The sequence below is a fragment of the Pan troglodytes genome, chromosome X (assembly GCF_028858775.2).
Source record: "Pan troglodytes isolate AG18354 chromosome X, NHGRI_mPanTro3-v2.0_pri, whole genome shotgun sequence".
Classification (NCBI taxonomy): domain Eukaryota; kingdom Metazoa; phylum Chordata; class Mammalia; order Primates; family Hominidae; genus Pan; species Pan troglodytes.
In genome coordinates, this window is record NC_072421.2 from 106,197,951 (window position 1) to 106,203,950 (window position 6,000).

Genomic DNA, 6,000 nt, shown 5'->3' on the forward strand with positions numbered 1-6,000 from the left:
CTTCCTTTTTAAGACTGAATAATATTCAATTGTATTTATATTCTACATTTGCTTATCCATTCATCTGTTGATGAACACTTGGGTTGCTTCAATGTTTTAACTATTGTGAATAATATTCCTATTAACATGGCTGTCCAAATACCTCTTTGAGAGCCTGCTGTGAATTTTTTGGGTATATAACAAGACATGAAATTGCTGAATCTTACAGTAATTCTGCTTTTATAAGTTTGAGGAAACACTATACTGTTTTCCACAATGGCTGTACTATTTTGCATTCACATCAATAGTGTACAAGTGTTCCGACCTCTCTACGTCATCACCAACACTTATTATTTTCTGATTATTTTCATAGTTACCATCCTAAGAGATGTAAGGTGTTATCTCATTGCAGTTTTGATTTACATTTCCCTAATGATTAGTGATGTTGAGACTCTTTTAAAGTGCTTATTAGCCATTTGTATATCTTTGGAGAAATGGTCTTTTTTACTTTTGACAGTTTAATTATAACGTATCTCGCTGAGGTTGTCTTTGAGTTATTCCTACTTGGAGTTGAGCTTCTTGGATGTATATATTAATGTAGTCCATCAAATTTGGGTAGATTTTGGCTATTATTTCTTCAAATGTTCTTTCTGCCCCTGTATACTCTCCTTTCCTTCTGGTACTTCCATTATATGCATGTTTGTATGCTTGATGGTGCCCCATATTTCTCAGAGGGTCTGCTCACTTTTAAAAAAATTATTTTACCTTTCTGTTTATCAGACTAGATAAACTCATTGGACCTATCTTCAAAGGTACTGATTCCTTCTTTTGCCAGTCCAAATCTATTGTTGAGCCCCTCTAGTACATTTTTTATTTCAGTACTTTTCAACTCCAGAATTTCTGCTTAGTTCTTTTTATAATTTCTCTCTGTATCAATATTGTCTATTTGGTGAGAGATCCTTCCCAGACTTTTCTTTAGTCCTATAAACATGGTCTCCTTTTGTTCTTTGAAATAGCTAATTCAAAAGTCTTTGTCTAGTAAGTCTAAGGTCAAAGCTTCCTCAAGAACACTTTCTATTGATTGCTCCTTTTCCTGTGTGTCAGCCGTAATTCCTTGCTGGTTTTTTTTTTTTTTTTTTTTTTACTTCTCATACTTTTTATTCACAATTGGACATTTAAAATAATATAATCTGGCAACTTTGAAAACCAGATTCCACCACTACCCCCAACTCCCAGAGTTTGTTGTTGTTGCTATTTTTTGTTGTCTTTTGTTTGTTTAATGGTGTTTGTGTACTAATTTTGTAAAATCTGAATTGTTATGTGTAGCCACTAAAGTCTTTGCTCAGTTAAATTGGTTTCCAGCTAATTATTTTAGAGAGATTTCCCTAAATTACTAGGATTAATAAATCTCCCAGTCATTTCTGAGTGGTTCTGTGTGCTCATTAGGACACATTTTCAACATTCAGCTAGGCAGTTTTTAGCTCTGCCTTAGTCTTCACTCCTTGCTTATATAGAAGCCTCAAGATTAGGCAGTGATGAGAGATTTGGGCCTTCTCATGCCTCTCCTGAGCCTGTACATAGCCCTGGGCATTATCATATCACTACACCTGTACTTTTTCTTCTAGGTTATTCAAACTATTTTATAACTTTTCAAAGTCTCCTATGGGCATCTCATTCTCCCTCCCATTTTCTTTTTCAGATTTTTAGTTAGCCTAATGTTTTCCTCAACTGTCATTCACCACCTCAGGCAGCTGCAATATTAAACAATTGCCACTGAGTGTTTTCAACAAATGCCCCCAAAGAAAATTTGTTTGCATGGGCAGAGCTCTGTGTCAGGGCAAATAATGACAAGCCTTGTGATTAGGGTGTCCACAGAATCACCAGACAGGTCAATAATGGCCGTTCTCTGGGAATGAAGCTTTCAAAATGCTCCAACCCTTTTCTGCTCCCTCCAGTGGCTACCAGGTGAGTGACTTTCATCATGATTATGATTGAGGGCTATTAGTTTACTAGGCTACTATAGAGCTTGGGGAGAGGGAGATGGGAATAGAGCAAGTTAAAATACTAGGAATCTCACTGTTCTTACTGAGATGCAGACATTTTTCTTAAATAAACACTCCCCAGATTGCTACAAGGCTTTTGTTAATTTTCAGAGTTCTTAAAGAGTTGATTCTGAAAATTTTTTCAGTGTTCTCTTTGCTTTTATGGAGAAATGAATTTTCAGAGTTTCTTAGAGCACCATTTCCACTAATGCCCTCATTTAAATAATAAGAAATAAATAATAAAAATAGTTTATATATAGTTTACATTTTCAATGCTCTTCATTTCTTTGTATAAATCTATATTTCCATGTTGTATTATTTTCCATGTATGAGAGAATTCCTTTGACATTTCTTTACTTTTTCTTTTTCTAAAAAAATTTTGTGAGTACATAGTAGATGTATATATTTATGGAGTATATAAGTTGTTTTGACACATGCGTGCAATATGAATTAAGTACATAATAAAGAATAGGGTATCCATTCCCACAAGCATTTATCCACTGAATTGCAAACAATCCAAGTACACTCTTTAAGTTCTCTAAAATGTGCAGTTAAGTTATTATTGACTGTAGTCAATAAATCAATTGACTACAGTCAATAATAAATCAATTGACTGTAGTAGTGCTGTCAAATATTAGGTCTTTTCATTTTTTTTTAACTTTTTTATACTCATTAACCATCCTCACTCCCTCCTCCCCCAACCTTTCACTATCCTTCCCAGCCTCTGATAACCCTCATTCTACTCTCTATGTCCATGAGTTGAATTGTTTTGATTTTTAGATTCCACAAATAAGTGAAAACATGCTATGTTAGTCTTTCTGTCCCTGGCTTATTTCACTTAATGATTGCTAGTTCCATCCATGTTGTTGCAAATGACTGGATCTCATTCTTTTTATGGCTGAATAGTACTCCATTGTGTATATGTACCATATTTTCTTTATCCGTGCATTTGTTGATGGACACTTAGGTTGCTTCCAAATCTTAGCTATTGTAAACAGTGCTGCAACAAACAGGAGTGCAGAAATCTCTTTCATATACTGATTTCCTTTCTTTTGGGTACATACCCAGCAGTGCATATTTGCTGAATCATTTGGTAGCTCAATTTACAGTTTTTTGAGAAAACTCCAAATTGTTATAGTGGTTGTACTAATTTACATTTCCAACAACAGTGTACACGGTTTCTCTGTTCACATCTTCACCAGCATTTGACACTTCTTATGGAGCAGTCTGCTGGTAATGAATTCCTTCAGCTATTATAAGTCTGAAAAAATCTTTATTTTTGCCTTCAATTTCACTAGATATAGATTTCTAGTAAATAGTTTTTTAATCCTATCAATACTTTAAATATGCTCTTCCAACATCTTCTTACGTGCATACTTTCTGGTGAGAAAGTTGTCATATTTATCTTTGTTCTTTCTACATTACATAATCATGCTGTGTCTTGGTGTACTTCTCTTCATATTTCTTGTACTTGGTATGCATTGAGACTCTTGGATATGTGGATTTATGCTTTCATTTAATTTGGAAAATTTTCACCTACTATTTCTCAAAACAGTTTTCTGCCCTTTTCCCCTTTGCTGTACAGACAGTATTCATGTATATCAAGACACTTGAAGTTGTTCCATATCTCACTGATGCTCTGTTGATTATTATTTTTTACTTCTATTTTTCTCTTCGTGTTTCATGTTGAATTTTCTATATTGCTATGACCTCAGGTAGACAAACTTTTTTCTTCTGCAGTGTATAATTTGCCATTAATCCTATTCAGTGTATATTTTAATCTCAGTAATTGTAGTCTTTGTCTCTAGTAGTTCTACTTGTTTCATTTACATAAATATATCTTCTCAGTCTCAACTTAACTTTTAATATATGGAATATGGTTATAATAACTGTTCTAGCGACCTTGTCTATTAACTCCATCCTCTTTGTCATTTCTGGATAGATTTACACATATTTTTCTCTCTAATATGGGTCATAATTTTCTGTTTCTTTGCATGTCTAGTAATTTTTTGATTTAATACTGGACATTGTGATCATGTTGAATGCTGCGTATTTTTTTAATCTTCTTCTTTTTTTTTTTTTTTTGAGACAGGGTTTTGCTCTTGTTGCCCAGGCTGGGATGCAATTGCGTGATCTCGGCTCACTTCAACCTTCGCCTCCCGGGTTCAAGTGATTCTCCTGCCTCAGCCTCCTGATTAGCTGGGATTACAGCCATGTGCCACCATGCCCTGCCAATTTTTGTGTTTTTAGTAGAGGCAGGGTTTCACCCTTTTGGCCAGGCTGGTCTTGAACTCCTGACCTCAGGTGATCCATCTGCCTAGGCCTTCCAAAGTGCTGGGATTACAGGCATGAGCCACCACGCCCTGCCTGTGTTTTTTTTTAATCTTAAAAATACTTTTAGCTTTGTTCTGAAACAGTTAAATTACTTGGAAACTGTTTGTTCCTTTCAGTTCTTGCTAGTAATATTTTTTTTAGCTAAGTCTGGAGCAATGCTCAGTCTAGGATCAACTTTTCCCATTACTGGGGCAAGACCCTTCTGTGTACTTTTGTGTAACATTCCATGAATCCTGAATTTTGCTATTCTGGCTAATGGGAATACGTCCTATTGCTGAGCATGTGTGAATGTCAACCACTGTTACCTCTACTTCTTTCAAGTTGTTCTTTCTTTGGCCTCAGATAATTTCATTGTATGAGTGAGATGATCAGTAGTCTGATGAATACTCAAGGAGGACCCTCCCTCTGCAGATCTCTGGAGTTCTTTGTGTGTGTGTGTGTGTGTGTGTGTGTGTGTGTGTGTGTGAATCTCTCTCCTCTCTTATTCCTTATCCCATGAATTATAGCCACCTTCTTCTCCTTGGACCCTAAGCTCCATCTCTTCAATTTAGGAAGTCTACTTGGGTTCCCCCACTCTACCCCATGGCCTAAAATCGCTCTCAAACCAGTAAGCCCAGGCAACTGTGGGGTTCACCAAGTTTGTCATCTCTTAGGGATCCCTGTCTTTTATTGCCTGATTCAAGTGTCGTTAAAACAAAAACAAAAACAAAAAAAAACCCTTGTTTCATATTTTGGGTGTTTTGGGGATTTTTCAGGTGGGATGGTAAAACTGATCTATCTTGGCCAGAAGCTGAAGTGTTCCTAAAGTTTTTTAGTCCTCATTACTTCCAATGCCTTGGTGCCAGGGCAGGGTATATATTCACTAAAACAACAGGTCAAAATTCTTCGAGAAGATTTTGTTTACTATGTGGCACATAGGCTTTCAGTGTAGGGTCATCTGTTGTGTCTCTTGCAATATGAATACTTGTATTAAGATGGCCTAATCTTTTGTCTCAGTTGTGTCTCAGTTTTCTCTCAACTGGAACTTCAGTTAACATGTGTTTTTATTTAATTCTAGCAGGATAGGGTTTTACTTTTCCTATCATAAGTGAGGAAAGTGGAAAATGGTTTTAAAGTCTTGGAATTCACAGAAAGAAGTCCTGTGAACACATGTGAAATTAAGCCATTTCTTGTTGAAGGTAGGGAGAATCATAACAGGGAGGGAAAGGAGACAATATTCCTTTTAAATCCTATATGGCAAACTTTCATTTTCCATGACTACTATGAGTCAGAAAACTGTAGTTTAAGAAGAAATCTTTCCATCCCATTCCCCTGCAAGACCTTTTATTAGGACTTTAATAGCTAGGAAAGATGATTAAAATAACTTCTCCAAGGGAGAGAAGTAAATGAACGGAGACATAGTTGAAGACTAATAGGGATTGGTCTATACTATATCTAAGATTCCTTGCAATTCTAAACCCAATTCCAGAATATCCACTCTATACAAAGTCAACTATCATTTTCTAAAGTGTTATGGAGTCAAACTAGACTGTTTCAAGACTAAATGTTGACCAAGTGTCATTGTCACACATCCACAAAAAGACATGGTAGTCTTTCAAAAAAGTTTTTTTCAAGTATCTATATCACACATGAGTTTTATCTACTG